Source organism: Thamnophis sirtalis, unplaced genomic scaffold (assembly GCF_051295495.1).
Source record: "Thamnophis sirtalis isolate CommonGarterSnake01/CBP01778 unplaced genomic scaffold, rThaSir2_p1.2 scaffold_2, whole genome shotgun sequence".
Classification (NCBI taxonomy): Eukaryota; Metazoa; Chordata; class Lepidosauria; order Squamata; family Natricidae; genus Thamnophis; species Thamnophis sirtalis.
In genome coordinates, this window is record NW_028261382.1 from 170,131,792 (window position 1) to 170,149,054 (window position 17,263).

General features: G+C 42.5%; 1 protein-coding gene across 2 annotated transcripts in view; it reads right to left on the reverse strand.

Moving 5' to 3' along the window:
* The window catches only part of PHACTR1 (phosphatase and actin regulator 1), a 299,830-nt gene that overhangs the window by 221,169 nt on the left and 61,398 nt on the right, over positions 1 to 17,263 (reverse strand). The gene's annotated exons all lie outside the window — the stretch shown is intronic.

The following is a 17,263-nucleotide window of genomic DNA, read 5'->3' on the forward strand; positions in this document are numbered from 1 at the left end:
ATACAGCACAGGTTCTAATCCCAGTAAGGGTATGGCTAGCTGATGAGAGCTAAATAGCTTGAAATAGATCTATACTAGTCTCCCTTTATTTATTTATCAGCACAAATACAACACACACACACACACACATAATTTCATCATTATGAATGATGACATATTGTCATTTTGATATCATTGAGGCTTGCTATGAATGCTACGATGATAAGATATGTATTTGAATTTTCAGACTTGGACTTATAAAGACCCATATCCCCGTTATATTGGCTATACAAAACCCAATTGTTTAAAAAAATGTCCCAATAAATAACTGAGACCCTAAAAAGCATTTTAAGATTCACTGTTACTGCCAAGCTGTGTTTTCAGTTCCTTAAAAGCTTCCACTTGTTCTTCAGCAGCCATAAATATAACGCACGTGAAGTTCTTTTTACCTTGGATGGCAGGTTGTAAGTATAGTGTTAAGTGTATTTAGGTCTATGCACAGAGGAAAGGGAGATGTATAAAAATAGACAACCCACTACTGATATAATATTTTAATTGCAGAATCGTTGTCAGGACAAAAACATATATACCAGCCTTTCTCTAAGTATGCACCTACTAAATTTGTTGAGGCTAGAATGTAACATGTACAATTTGAAAAAAAATGGACACTGCAATAAGACAATAAAATACTAGAATTAAAATGTATAATCCTCACACTAAAAATGCAGCATACAAACTGCACCTTACATTTTGCCAGCTATTGTTCACGTGCTGGTAATTGTCACCAATCATATAATACATCTTCTATTAACTGTAGTGATGGCCTATGAGCTTTGCGAATGCCATTGTAATTATGTTTGCACACACGGCATAAATATAATTTAAAACTAGCAAAATGCAATTTTAAATACCAGAATTTATTTGCTCTAATTAAAGTATTTTCAGGCTTAATTTACCCCCCCCCCCAAAAAAGTAAAGCTCATTATCTATGCAAAGGCTAGACATCATCAGCAGAAAAAATAAATTGCTATTGTAAAATGAATCTGCACATTTTGTAATTATGAGACAATTTAATTATCTATCTTAATCAACCACGCACCCCTCTTTGCTTACGTGGCTGCAGTCTTTCTATTTAAAAAAATCTACGCATTTTTGCAGAGGACATAATTTGATCCAATGAATACTTGCCTAAACCATTTTCTGCCTATTTTTCAAACTTTCTTCTTTGACTGGAGGAAAGAAGAAGGCTTTCAATCTTCTTTTGGGAAGGAAAAGAAAATTTCAGCAACATTCTCGTGAACTCAAAAATGAGATTCTGACATTTAGCTTAGTTGTTAGGGGACTAAAAGCAGGTCCAGCTCTAGACATTTTGGTGCCCTACGCCCATGATGGTGAACCTATTCTATGCCTGCCCATGCGGAGCCATGTTGCCTGGCATGCACGGTGTTGCCCATTCCTCTTCTGGGTTTCTGGTGCGCATGCACACATGACAGTCAGCTGGACTTTGTGTGTGTGGCAGTGCCGGAAATCGGAAGAGCTGGTCTCTCAGCTGATCGGTGCGTGTGCATGCGTGGCAGTAACCGGAAGACTTGCTGGCTGGCGCGCATGCACATAGCAAAAACCAGAACAGAGGTGGGTTCCTACCAGTTCGCACCTATTCGGTAGAACCAGTTCGTCAAATCTACCGAACCGGTTAGAAGAGGTTCCACCAGTGGGCCCGGAAAGCAGGCCACATCTACAGAAGAGGTTCCAAAGATTTTTGAAACCCACCACTGAACCAGAAGTACATTTTCCAGTGCGTGCATGCCCCCTTGGCAGCTCCTCTTCCTGGTCGCAGCCCAGATGAGCACATGTACAAACGAAATACTCCCTTTTGCCATCACTGCCCTAGGCAAAGTCATATCTTGGAACCCCTATGATGCTATTTAACCTTTGAGAAGGTCTACCGGTACATGGAGTGTGCTCTTATACTGTCTTTTATGGATATAACTTTGATAAATTGACAGCCACACAACTCACTCCCTGAGGACCTTTCTGTCAGACCTTTCTCCTGCTTTGATATTATACGTAGTTCTCGACTTGCCACAAGTTCATTTACTGACCACTCAAAGTTACAGTGGCACTGAAATGTGACTTACAAGCAGTGGTGGGATTCAAATCATTTAACAACCGGTTCTCTGCCCTAATGACCATCTGGGTGGGTGGGGCTCGGTGGTCATGTGACTGGGTGGGCATGGCCAACTCAACGTCACTCAGGTCGATGGGCGCTTCGCCTTAGTTCTTACAATGTAATAAGGGTTAACCGGAGATGCAGTTTCTGTAAGCAGGGCAAAAAAGATTAGGCTAGAAACAACACCAGAATGTTTCCTTCCTGCTTTCCTTACAGGATTAGCCAAACAAAAGGAGATTTCTTCCAATAATCGGTTCTCTGAACTACTTAGAAAGTTACCAACCAGTTCTCCTGAATAGGTGCGAATTGGCTGAATCCCACCACTGCTTACAACCATTTTCACACTTATTACCATTGCAATACTACCTACATGGTCATGTGATCAAAATTCAGAGGCTTGGCAACCGACTCATTGAAGCATCCCCACATAGTCACATGATCAAAATTCAGATGACTCATATTTACGACTACCCACCACGCAGGGTTTTGTTCTGGGGAAAATAGGAAGAGGAAGAAACATTAGATATGATCGCCACCTTGAGTTATTTGTAAAAATAACACAGGCGGGCTATAAATAAAATATTTTTTTAGCTAGTGAAATTCCAAGTAGATGCTGAACTGCTTTACACCTGGGGATATGCTGGAGGAATATTTTTGCCCTGCAATCTCGGGCCTGATCTGGCCCATATTTGAACTCTCATCTTTCTTTTGCTGATTCCTCCTTGCATCAAAGTTGGTCCAGTTGTCTTCTGGAGGCTTATTTTACTGAGGGACATCATTTCCTTTCAACATTTTATAGGTTAGAAGGAATAAAAAAACAACTACCGTATTTCCCCGAAAATAAGACATGGTCCTACGGGACCGCCTCCTGCCACATACCTCCCAACGACCTATAAGATCGCACAGATTGGGCCTCCTTCGGGTACCGTCGACTGGGCAATGCCGGTTGGCGACTACTCGGGGGAGATCTTTCTCTGTAGCTGCCCCGGCCCTGTGGAATGATCTTCCCACAGATATCCGGACCCTTCCCACTCTCTCGGCCTTCCGTAAAGCCACTAAAAACTGGCTGTTCTGGCAGGCCTGGAGCTGTTGACCCCAAAATATGGTCCAGCCGCACTCAGAATAGAGTGCATGGTGTGTTTTTAAATCTATCTTTCCTTTTCTTTTTTTCTTTTTAATTTATTGTATTGTCAGCCACCTGGAGTCCTACGGGATTGGGCGGCATATAAATGTTATTAAACTTTCAAACTTTCAATTTTCCTTTGATCCCCAAAATAAGCACTTGGCCTTATTTTTGGGGAGATCTTATTATTTTTTAGGTGCAGGAGGCAGGGAGCGTGGTCACCTCATGGCTGCTGCTGTGTTGCAATATTTTCAGGGAGGGCTTATTTTTGGGGGAGGGCTTATTTTAAACACATGCATTCAAAAACCCGATTGGGCTTATTATCTGGGGAGGTCTTATTTTTGGAGAAACAGGATATCTTTCACATATTCAAGTTTTTAAGAATTATTTTAAAATTGCATACACAGTGCTCACAAAATTCTCGCCCTGCTACCCCCAACATCAGTTGCAAATTAAATTAATTTTTTCTCAAGAAGACCTTTGGGCCACATGGCGTAGAAGATAACATTAAACCTGTTAAGCTCTGATTGACCAAGTGGAAAAGGCTTCAGTGTATTCAGTTTCCACCCGCTCCCCCTCATATGTCTATTTGGGGGGGAAACCTTAGTTAGTTTTTCTTTTAAGAGTAGTTGGATGTTAATTACAGATTTGAGCATATATTGTTTCACAATGTTTTGTTATTTTAATTAACCACTCAGTGTATGTAACTGCTGGCTGCATGTATCACAGTTACAAATTACATTTGGGCTGCTATTTTATTATTAAAACATAATGTGTCTGCTCTTTTGTTTTATTTCATTGAATGAAACATTTTTTTTCACATTTAGGCTTCCTTATTCAGACAATGTTCTGAATTGTCTATATTCCCATCCACCATGATCTGTAAACAGATGGTGGATGGAATTCCATTATGGGAAACCACAGTTTGGCATACTATGACTATCTTCAATCAGAATAGAGCTGGAAGCAACTTTAGAGGTCTTCTAATCCAAGCCCCTCCTCAAACAGGAGACCCTATACCATTTCAAGTCGCTGTCCAATCTCTTCTTAAAAACCTCCAATGACGAAAGCTGTGCACTGGTTAATTGTTCTCACTGTTAGGAAGTTTCACCTAAATTTCAGGTTGCTTCTTTCCTTGGTTAGTTTCCATTCATTGTTTTTTGCCTTGTCTTCTGGTGCATTGGAAAATCTTGTGACAGGGCTGCCCAATAGTTTTGGAATTGGTGAGCAGATAGGAATCTCAAGATGATTTTGAGGCAAGCTTAGAAAATCGTTTTCTAAGACAAATTAGTTTTTCCAACAAAACTACCGGACTGAAGCTGTATACTGTTTCTATTTTATAAACAATGCATGTGGCATCTTTTTATTTTTTAATTTATCTTTATCACTGACATTTTCTCTATCCCTGCCTTCTGTTTCTACCAACCCATAAGGCATCTTAGAATAATAAACGAAAACATAGCCTATGAAACCTAACCATCAAACTGATATAGTTAAAATCAAAACCAACATTTTAATCAAGCATTCAATCTTGGACCATGAAATAGCAGCTGGAAAAGGAGGTGCATCTTTGCCATATTTCTAAATACTGAGAGAGTAAAAGACCAAATCTATCTCCATGGAAATCACATTTCATTGTCTGAGCGTCACTCAACAAAAAGGGCATTTTTCAGTGGTGGGTTTCAAAAATTGTTCGAACCTACTCTGTGGGTGTGGCCTCCTTTGTGGGAGTGGCTTGCCACCCATGTGACCGGATGGGAGTGGCTTGCTGCCCATGTGACCGGATATGAAGATGCCAGCGACACTTGTCAGAACCACCTTAAATTACCTTACACACAGCACTGGCATGCATAAGAATATGATGTAAACTTGTTTTTTAAAAGGCATCTTTGGTTTGCGTTAAAACAACTTCAACACACACAATGTTCTGATTGCACCACAAACGCAGTAGTCATCCTTACCTTTCACAGAGGCCCTGAGTTTTATAAATAGGAGCATGATAGTGTAGAATAATCATATCCAAGGACCAGTGGTGGGTTTCAAAAAAGTTTGGAACCTCTTCTGTAGGTGTGGCCTGCTTTCCGGGTCCACTGGTGGAACCTCTTCTAACCGGTTCGGTAGATTTGACGAACCGGTTCTACCGAATAGGTGCAAACTGGTAGGAACCCACCTCTGGCATTTTTGCTGCGGGCCCGAGAGTAGAGATTCCAACAACAGGCCAACTGTCGGAGTCTGGTGGCAGCTCCAACGGCTCCTGCTGGGCCACAACGCTTAACCATTGAGCTATAGCAATTGTCTATCTCTCATCAAAAAATCCAGCAGTACTAAATACTATACAAAGTTCTTTAACTTGGTAAACTAGAGAAATATTTAAGGGAAGCCTCCCACTGAAATCCGCCCATGTGTGCGCTACCTTTTGCAAGCACAGTGCAAGGAACACAGGTAGGCGTTGATCAAGAACCATCGCTCAAGATTCTCGGCAGCCTTCTAAGGTTGTCAATCAGATCGTCGCCGTGGTATTTGGCATTCAAACCCCCTCTGCTCATTTGAACCCACGTTGCTGTTTCGTGGATTATGTTTTTACAACCTTCTTCCAACCCAAGGTTAAAGCTTGGTCTGTTTTAGGAACTTGCCCCATCACTTGTGCAAACAGGAACGAGTTGGATGGATGGATTTGAGGCAAATTATATTTTGAGCCAACAGACCAATCACCATTTATTATTTTGTACCAGATCACATTCTGGCTTTTTTCCCCCCTTCGTGAAGCAATTTTGAAGTATTTTAAAGGGTTAGAGAAAGGAGGTAGAGAATTAATAGCTGCATTATTTGAAGATTTGAAGATTTTAATAGCATTTATAGGCCGCCCTTTTCCCTGAGGGGACTCAGGGCGGCTTACAATAACAAGGAAGGGGAGTGAAGACAAAACATAAAAAGAAATGTGCAATAACTGAAAAATACTAAAAACACAACATTCTCTCAGCATTCGGGAGGGGCGGAAGAGTTTATCCCCAGGCCTGACGGGCTAGCCAGATCTTGAGGGCTGTGCGGAAGGCCTGGACGGTGGTGAGGGTACGGATCTCCACGGGGAGATTGTTCCATAGCGTCGGAGCAGCAACAGAGAAGGCTCTCCTCCGGGTAGTCGCCAGTCGGCACTGACTGGCGGATGGAATACGGAGGAGGCCCGCTCTATGCGATCTGATGGGACGCAGGGAGGTTATTGGCAGAAGGCGGTCTCTCAAATAGTCAGATCCACTACCATGGAGCGCTTTATGGGTGGTAAGTAAGACCTTGAATTGCACCCGGAGATCCACAGGCAGCCAGCGCAGCTCGCGGAGGATAGGTGTTATGTGGGCGAACCGAGGTGCCACATCTCTTATGTTTATTCCCTGCTCTAAAAGCTTTCTCTTTCTTTCAGGGAAGGGCGGAAGAGATTATTATAATGTAAAAAAAGGGGGGGATGTTGGAAAGAAAGTTTTGGCTGTTTACTTGGAGAAACCGAATACATTGTGCAATATGCATTTATCAATATTTATCTAGGGGCCTTTTTAGACAAGGCGCCCGAGTACAAAGAGGTGGACCAAAGTTAATAAGAACTTCTAGCAGTGCTTGCTCACATTTGCTCCCAACGCATTAATTAAAACCCTACTTTCTACCCTGGCCTTGTGAATGATTATTTCTGGATGTATTGAATGTATTCTTGAGTGGGTAGAGCCACCGCAGTGAGAGGCAATTACTTTGAAAAACAAAACAAGCACGAGTTTTATGTGCCAAGGCATTAAATTGTTCTACCTCTGTAAGAGGTAATGCCATCCAGGTCAATGTATTTGGATGTCACAGCAGGTCTCCTATTTATGGCAAACTGGTTTTGTTGGCTGTTTCGAGGTACGGCATTTTATAATCAGGCCTATCAAGTTTGTTTCAAGAGCATGAGTCTCGCTCTCCCATTAATGTATAAGTTTTCTTCCATTAAAGAAAGGCGACATTATTCAAGGGTTGCTTTTTATTTTGGATTCTACAAAGAAATTCTAAGAAATGGGGGGGAATTTAAGGTACAGAATATGTTATTGTTATGAGCCATGGTGGTGCAGTGATTGGAGTGCAGTGGTACAGGCTACTTCTGCTGACTGCTGGCAATCAGCAGAAAACATCTGTCAAGATCACACACACAGAAAGGATGAGATCAATTCCTAAATCCCAGTATCCAATTATTTCCTTGTGTAGCAAACTGTTCTGACCCCCTCCTCCATCCAGTAACGAATGCCGAGACAAGCTTAACTGGAATGTACTTTAATAGCAAGACACCAAGACCTCGGTGGCTGAAAGCCAAGCATAACAAACAGATAAGGACCTTGGCAGCAACTCAGATAAACTCAGGCAGCAATAAACACAGATAAGGCTTGGCAGCAATCCAGCCTGCCAAGCTCACAGTAATGTCCTCCGACATTCAATCCTGCGTTGACTTCTGCAAAGAGGGGCGTGTGCACAAGTAGCCTTTTTATAGTCTGGAGAGGAGCCTAATGACCACCAGCTGAGTACAATCACCTCCTGTAATTGCGTAATTGTTCCTGATGCCTAGTAGCTCTTCGATGGCGTGCATCCAGGAACAACTCACTACTGGCCTCCAGCTCACTCTCCCTTGTCTCCTCACCACTGGTCCAAGGCTCAGGTGCCTCCTGGTGGCCAACCAGCCTCTCTGCGCCCGGTTCGGAGTCAGAACCCTGTCCAGGGTCCTCCACATCCTCCAGAGCCGACTCTGAAGGCCCCTCACTGTCGGAATCTGGTGGCAGTTCCAACAGCACCTGCTGGGCCACAACACTAACAAAAGAAAGAAAGTGCATTTGTTGTGTGAGAGGAGACACTCTCCTATTACCTCTCACTAAAGTGAGGAAAAATGGGAATGGATCTGTTGACCTCTAGTATCTGTTTGGCTCTTTTAGCTTTAATGATGCATAAAAGTGGTTAGGAAATCGGGACATAGACATTAACTCATCTCAAAATCAATCAGAGCAGAATTTCGTAACCTTGGCAGCTTTCAGAGGTGTGGACTTAACTTCCCAGAGCTGAAGTGATGTTGAAGCAGTGTTGGCTGCTGATTGCTGGCTGGAGAATTCTGGGAGTTGAAGTCTACACATCTGAAAGCCCTCAAGGCTGAGAATCATTGGATTAGAAATTACACAAAAATCTTTCTTACAGATATAGTAGTAGTATAGTAGTAGTATAGTATAAGTTTATTTATAGGCCGCCCTTTTCCCTGAGGGGACTCAGGGCGGCTTACAACTTATGTAGGAGGGGATACATACAATGACGTATAGAACAATACATAATTAAAAAATAGAGCAACATTCATCATTAGGGCGGGGATGGATTATAATCTTTAACCCCAGGCCTGACGGGATAGCCAGGTCTTGAGGGCTGTGCGGAAGGTCTGGAGGGTGGTGAGGGTACGAATCTCCACGGGGAGATCGTTCCAGAGGGTCGGAGCTACTACTGAAAAGGCTCTCCTCCGCGTAGTTGCCAGTCAACACTGACTGGCAGATGGAACTCGGAGGAGGCCCAATCTGTGAGATCTGATAGGTCGCGAGGAGGTATATAGCGCCAAGGAATGCAAATGCTTCCCCTAAAAATATTTTTCTGCCGGACATCTTTCTGCCACATAGCTGTTGTGCCAACCCTAAAACTAGCAGTGAACTCAAATATCATGAATTATTAAAAAAAAATTGTTGATTTGTAGGTTATTTGGCTGATGTATCCATGGCTGGGAAAATTACATTCAGTGAAAGGCCAGGCATGATAATTCAGATGGGTGGACGAGATGGCAGAAGACCTCAACTATGCCACAGCCAAGGCTCAGATGTTAATACTTAATTTAATGGAAAAAGATTAGAAGATTACACTGTATTTTTAAGATAACTTGTGGAGGATATTTCTATTTCAATATAGTGCTATTAATGCTATTGGAATACATTAATCTTTTCTTTTTTTTTCTTTCTCTTTCTTCTTTTCTTTCCAGAAAAATGAAGTTGAGTTTTAAAATGAATATATTTCAGCAGTAAAAAAAACAATCCTCCTCCTCTTCATTTTCTATGGGTGAGAAAGAATTAATCATCGCTTTCCCACCCCCAGAATATTGCTACAATTTTACATACCACTGCGAAAAAAGGGTAAGTTCTCCTTCTAATTGACTAGGGAATTTTATGGACATGTTTCTGTAATTAACTTGGTAACAAGTTTATAAGCCTAGGTTTTTCCAAGGGGTTTTAACCCAGTAGTGGGATTCAAATTTTTTTTACTACCAGTTCTGTGGGCGTGGCTTGGTGGGTGTGGCATTGCTTGATGGTTGATGGGCGTGGCTTGGCGAGCATGGCAGGGGAAGGATACTGCAAAATCCCCATTTCCTCCCGATCAGCTAGGACTCAGGAGGCAGAGAATAGATGGGGGCAGGGCCAGTCCGAGGTGGTATTTACCGGTTCTCTAAACTACCAAAATTTCTGCTACTGGTTTTCCAGAACTGTTCAGAACCTGCTGAATACCACCTCTGCTCTAACCAGATATAACCAGATTCTTTGTTTGTTATGATCAGCCAACGTTGGTTAGATGCTCAAAGTTATGTGGGCTCTCTTAAAATTGATATCTTTAGAACACAAAAGTCAGGGCATCGAAAGGTTTAATAATAAAGGCTTTATTTATGTTCATTGGTTTTATAGAATGTTTTAATTCCTGGTCCTATTATACGCTGCCCGGAGTAACTTCATGAACAAACACAATCAAAGAAATCAATTATATGCTTTTTTTGTCAAATATTTCTCTCTTAGAGCCAGCAAATGGCTATAGATGACCCTGAACCTCACAGTTATCATACTTTCTGTTCTCAGCTACATACTTGTCCCAACAATGTGTCAATGCAGTATTTCAGTCTGATTCTGCATTCCATTGTCAGCAGTTCGATCCTGACCGGCTCAAGGTTGACTCAGCCTTCCAACCTTCTGAGGTTGGTAAAATGAGGACCCAAATTGTTGGGAGCAATGTAAACTGCTTAGAGAGGGGTATAAAAACTCTGTGGAGTGGTATATAAATCTTATTGCTGTTTATTAATCCAACAAATAGAAAAGGGGCTTTTTGGCACAAAATAAATCTGCACTGGACCATATACTTCCCCCATTGGTGCATTTTCCCCCCCCTTTATGGATAGGCATCATTTTCTTAGATTGCTTTACTGCTATTTATCAGAAGGAGTGGGGGAAAGAGAAGAGAATCAAACTAGGTCAGGGCTGACAAACTCACAGCCCACGGGTCGGATGCGTCATGCGCTGGCCATTCCCCACCCCCGTTTTAGCGAAGGGAGAAAAGTTGCAATACTTCATGTGATGATGTGAGACACCCCTGAAATAGGCAATGCTAGATAGACAACCCTAGATTGTTATGTGTTGTGGCCCAGCAGGAGCCGTTGGAGGTGCCACCAGACTCCGACAGCGAGGAGCCCTATGAGTCAGCTCTGGAGGATGTGGAGGACCCTGGACAGGTTCCGACTCCGAGCAGGGCGCAGAGAGGCTGGTTGGCCACCAGGAGGCGCCTGAGCCTTGGACCAGTGGGGAGGAGGCAAGGGAGTGTGATCCTGATGTCAGCAGTGAGTTGTTCCTGGATGCCCGGCACCAGAGAGCTAATAGGCGTAAGGAACAATTACGCAGTTACAGGAGGTAATTGCACTCAGCTGCTGGTAATTAGGCTCCTCTCCAGACTATAAAAGGACTGCTTGTGCACAGGCCCCTTTTGCAGAAGTCAACCCATTAATGAATGTTGGAGAACAGGATTGTGAACTTGGCAGGCTGGATTGCTGCCAAGGCTTATCTGTGTTGGATTGCTGCCAAGGCTTATCTGTGCTGGTTGCTGCCAAGGACCTGTCTGTCTGTTAATAAATTCCATAAAGTATCTTTGACTCCAAGTGTGTTGGTGTGCGACGAGGGGGGTCAGAACAGTTATGTATAGTACAGTTCAATTAAAAACTGACTTCACCCATGGACTAGACACAGCCAGGCAGAACAGGCTTATTTTTCAAGAAATAATTGGTTGAGGTGATATCTATACATTTTATTTTGCCCCTCTCTCTTCCAAAACCTAGCAAATTGCTCCTATAAAAAGAATGTGTCTGTGTATATGTATCAGGGTGAGTTCCTACTGCTGCTGGTTCGCTCATGAGTGCACCACGCACATGCGCCTCATATGCATGTGCGCTTTGCATGGACGTGCCACACGTGTGCAATTTGCATCGGCGCGCTGTGCGCGGACATACACATAAACATTGTTCTGCGCATATTCAGAAGCAAAAAACAAGATTGTGACACCTATGGTTCGGGGGCATGACAGGCCTGGGTCATTGCTGGTTCCAGCGACCCAGGCCATCAAACCACTACTGATTTGGCCGAACTGGTCCAACCCGCTAGGAACCCACCGTGTGTGTGTTTGTGTGTGTGCATGTGTGTGTGAAAGCTAAGCCCTTAACAGATTCAGCTTTTATTCCCTTTTCAGTAGACCTGCGTTTATCCACAGAGTATGCAAGATCCACGTGAGCATTTTTATCCACATTTTTTGCTCCCTAAATTCTTTAGAGCAGCTTGAAGCAAAGCTGCTGTTGCCTTCACCGCTGTCAATCTCGACTGGCAGACAGCAAAAGCTGAGTTCAGCGTAAGCCAGAAAGTGCTCCAGGGCTCCAAGTGACCATTATGAGACACACACACAAATGCGTGTGTCCATCCTCAAGGTGTCTTCAGTTGTAGACAAATTAAAATCCCCTTCCCTCCCCCAAGGCATGCATTCATGGGAGAAGGGAAGAAGCTCAGCCTTAAACAAGCCAGAACTCCCTTTTGAGAAAAATAATAATTCAGGATTGATCTGCCTGTTTGCAATCATTTCTCTCTGGCCAGATGGAGTGCAAAGCAATTGGCAGCATTCTTTGGGGTTTTTTTTCACTTGAGCAATTACACCCAGATTTCACCTGGGTTCAGGGGTGGGTTTCTCGCCCCTTTCCAACCGGTTCGGTTGGAACGGGGCCGGCGGCGTCCTCGTGCACGCACGCGGTGCACGCATGTGTACTAGCGTCTGCGCGATGCTCCAGCTGCTCCTGGAGAATCGTGCAGGCGCTGTATGCGTCCTGCGCATGCGTGGAAGCACAGAACTCATCAAAACTGGGTAAGGACCGCAGGCGGGCGGGCGGGCCCTTCGCCGTTCCCGGAAGTTACTTACTTCCGGGTTCGCCGACCAACCGGTTCGCAGGGACCGCCGCGAACCGGTTGAAACCCACCCCTGCCTGGGTTTCTACCTTGGTTAAGCCAATTCAGGGTAGTTCAGTAGGCGAGGCATTGGCTGGGAATTGCAAAAGGGTAATTTTGCTCTAGTTTCACTCATCAGTCCAGAAAAAGAGATGGTTTCTGAAAAGAGCCAACATTATAGAAACAGACGGGTCTGGAGCGGAGTTTCAACTCTTTGCCTGGAGACATTTTCATCCACAACAGATAAATGAAGACTTCATAATAATTATACTTTAAAGTTAATGCAAATGCTGAGAAGGAATCTATTTCCAGTTTAGTAAGGCAGGTTTAGCTATCGGTTGTGAACATTATTACTTACCGTAGTACCCCATGAGCCTCAGTGGCACAGAGGTTAGAATGCAGTACTGCAGGCTGCCTGCAATTTGGCAGTTAAAATCTCACCAGGTTCAAGGTTGACTCAGCCTTCCATTCTTCCCAGGTGGGTAAAATGAGGACCCAGATTGTTAGCAATAGGCTGACTCTGTAAACCACTTAGAGAGGGCTGCAAAGCACTGTAAAGTGGTATACATGTCTAAATCCTATTGCTATGGAACTGCATCTACATGGAGGGAAGTATGCAGTGGAGTACCCCAAGGCTTTGTTTTAGTAACAATAATAATATAGCAATAATATATGCCACAAAATATACTGTACTTACAAGCATAAGTGCAGATCAGACTGGCATTTTAAAAACCATTCACTTTTCAATCCTAAAGAATATATCTCTGTATCACATAACTCTGGCATCTTAGAAAAGGAGGTATTATATTACCAATCATATATTCATACTTAGAAGTCCGCATTGAATTCGAAGATTGAAATTAAGCTGTCTTATATTCTATTATTTCAATGGACGTCCTAAGTATAGAGACAGGTTTCTTTTATTTAATAAATGTGACTTAAATGTGCCAGAATGAATGGGTGTATACAAGCATATTTTTCTTCATTATACAAAGCAAATTATACCTTTGTCGTCTGGTAACACAATGGTTTGATTAGTAGGTACCTTAAACCAGTGGACCTGGCTAAATCCCTTAAATTTTGCCATTCTCCCTGATTCTTTCTGCAATATAGCTGTAGCAGTTTTAGAAGAATATATGACTGGGTTTTATTCATTTTGGCAGAGGTGCATATTGATTAACAAAATAATCCAATGTTCTCTTTGGAGAATAAAAAAGGCTCATTAACAACTTCTTCTTAGGCTGCTGGGCATTTCTGCTATAATTTCTGTCACAATTATGCCTGAAGAGAATGCTTCCAGTGGAAGTGTAAATCACCCCAAATAATGGGATTCAGGCTTTATTGTAATACTGCAAGCAATTATGCGTTAATGTAATTTATGTACACTCCATTTAGAACTCAAATACAAAAAGGTTTCTTTTCCTATGCACGCTACCCAAAAATACCCTTTGCTCCTCTGTTCACCAGTTTTAAAAATTGCAAGAAATGTGCCACACATTCACATCTGGATCTCATTCTCGCTTTCCTAATCCATCTTTCACAGTTGTGATAGGTACCAGGCAGAGCAGAAGACCAGTTACAGAGAGAAAGTCTTACTAAATCATTGTGTTCTGAACTAAGCTTCCCCAAAAAACCACAAAACAGATTCCTGCTCCTGACAAAACCCTTATTAAACAAATGTGGATTCCTCTCCTTCACCTTCAGTAAAGACCTCGTAAACAATTTTTCAAAGGTGAATTTATGACCACAGACCTTATCTTGAGAGACCGCCTCCTGCCAATCATCTCCTCGTGACCAATTAGATCACACAGATTAGGCCTCCTCCGAATCCCATCTGCCAGTCAGTGTCGACTGGCGACTAAGCGGAGGAGAGCCTTCTCGGTAGTAGCTCCGACCCTTTGGAACGATCTCCCCGTGGAGATCCGTACCCTCACCACCTTCCAGACCTTCCGCACAGCCCTTAAGATCTGGCTATCCTGTCAGGCCTGGGGTTAGATTGTAATCCGTCCCCTCCCGAATGATGAATGTTGTGTTCTATTTTTAATTATGTATTGTTTTATGTCTCATTGTTTGTATTCCCTTCCCCATGAATTGTAAGCCGCCCTGAGTCCCCCCAGGGAAAAGGGCGGCCTATAAATAAACTTTCCAATTCCAATTCCAATTCCAATTATCTAGCTTAGAAAGTTGCCATGTAAATATTTTCCAAACGCAGTGCTATGCAAGGAAAGACTTGGCACAGAATCTCTGAGATTCATGGACAGATCTTCGCACTCCTGAAACAAACAAACACACGAATGAAGGAACGAATGAATTGTTTCCTGCAAAAGCCCACTCCTCTTTCACTCCTCTTCCAGAAAAAGTTACTGAAGAAGAGATATTTGCATTCTGGAAAGATCTGGGAATCTAAGAGACACATTCAATAATTTTTTTGAAAAGTAGATGGATTTGGGGACTGGGATAAAAAGCTCTGAGTTGTTGAGACCAATTTGCATACCTATAAATCATCCTATTTAGCGTTCTCTACATGCATTAGAAGAACGGAAGGTGTATCTATGAAATAAATAAACCTTTAAACTTTCAATCACGTTAGAGAACTTTTTTTTAATCATACCTGGAAGAGTTCGTGTGCATGGTAGTACCCAAATGGCGTAGTAGACGCCATTAAAATTTATGGTATGTTAATAATACGTTAAATCTGTCATCGAATGTAAAAAAAGAAAACAGACTGAATAGCTGTTACTTACTGCCAAGGTTCCAAGAATATTCATTAGATGAACTGATCTCTGAGTCATTCTCCTAACATCACGACTTTGTAGAGACTTTTACAGAGAGTAGTACAGGGTCATCCTCCTGAAACTTTTCTATCTTGAGGAAACAATTCATGACCACATGAAGCAGTCATTCTAAGATGGGGGGAGGGGAATTAAAATAGAGTAATTGGAACCCTTTTTCTGATTTTTATCCTCCACCACAGAGAAATGTGGAGAAATGTCCTTTTGAAAAACAGGTATACTTCATAAACATGCACTGTTTTGAGGTGGTAAACAGATTAATTTAACGATAGGGTTTTGGCAATCGATACAAGCAGTGGTGGGTTTCAAAAATTGTTTGAACCTACTCTGTGGGTGTGGCCTCCTTTGTGGGAGTGGCTTGCCGCCCATGTGACCGGATGGGAGTGGCTTGCCGCCCATGTGACCGGATATGAAGATGCCGATGACACTTGTCAGAACCACCTTAAATTACCTCACACACAGCACTGGCAGGCATAAGAATATGATGTAAACTTGTTTTTTAAAAGGCATCTTTGGTTTGCGTTAAAACAACTTCAACACACACAATGTTCTGATTGCACCATAAACGCAGTAGTCATCCTTACCTTCCACAGAGGCACTGAGTTTTATAAATAGGAGCATGATAGTGTAGAATAATCATATCCAAGGACCAGTGGTGGGTTTCAAAATTTTTTGGAACCTCTTCTGTAGGTGTGGCCTGCTTTCCGGGTCCACTGGTAGAACCTCTTCTAACCGGTTCGGTAGATTTAACGAACCGGTTCTACCGAATAGATGAGAACTGATAGGAACCCACCTCTGGATACAGGTAACCCTCAATTTAGCGACTGCTTGAAATTACAACGGCATTGAAAAAAGTGACGTGTGACCTTTCTTCAGAACTATGACAATTGCAACATACCCCATGGTCATGTGACTTATATTGGGATGCTTGGCGACTGACTCACATTTATAATGGTTGCAGTGTCCTGGATCATGTCCAGGTTGCAGTGCCCCGGGGTCACGTGATCACCTTTGGTGACCTTCTGACATGCAAAATCAATGGGGAAATCGGATGTACTTAACAACCGTGTTACTAATTTAACAACTGCAGTGATTTGGTTGACAAGTCGTAAAATGGGGCAAAACTCAACAAATTTCTCACTTAGCAACATAAATGTTGAGCTCAGTTGTGGTCATAAGTCGAGGACCACCTCTATAAGATATATAAGAGAAATATCCCATTTATTGTTAGATATTGTGGGTATTTAACTGATTGGAAGATAAATAGGCAGATGGATGGAGAGAAGGAGAGGGAGAGGAAGGAGAGAGAGAGAGAGAGAGAGAGAGAGAGAGAGAGAGAGAGAGAGAGAGAGAGAGAGAGAGAGAGAGAGAGAGAGAGAGAGAGAGAGAGAGAAGAAAGATAAATCAATGGCCAATTCCCTTGTTTAACAAAAGACATTTAGTTTCTATCCTAATTGTCAAAGGACAAGCAGGAAAGTGTCTTCCTATGTAATGTAACGTTTAGAGCCAGAAGTAATAGTTCCAGGGCTGGAGATCAGCCATCATATAAACATTCAACTACTCAATTTATGGACAATAAGTGCTGTACCAAGTATTCAACAGAGTAGGCATAAAAAGTGATTGTTTAAACTGGAGAATATATAGTCCCTAACATCTTGGTGCTGGCAAGCAACTACTATCTGTGAAGTCCTTGAAATACAGATTTTAATCTAACTGAGACACTCTGTGAGTCTACTGGAAAATTGAGCTGAAGAATCGATCCAAGCTATGAGATGTTAGCAGATTGCTGTTCTCAGTCCAAGTCAGGAAAAGAGATATTTAAAGCCAATCCCATTCTGCATTAAAAGTAGAACTACTTTAAGGAGGGATAATATTCCTGAAGTCACCTAATTAATTGATTAGTTAAGGAGGCTTTGTATTGCTTCAATCACAGTGA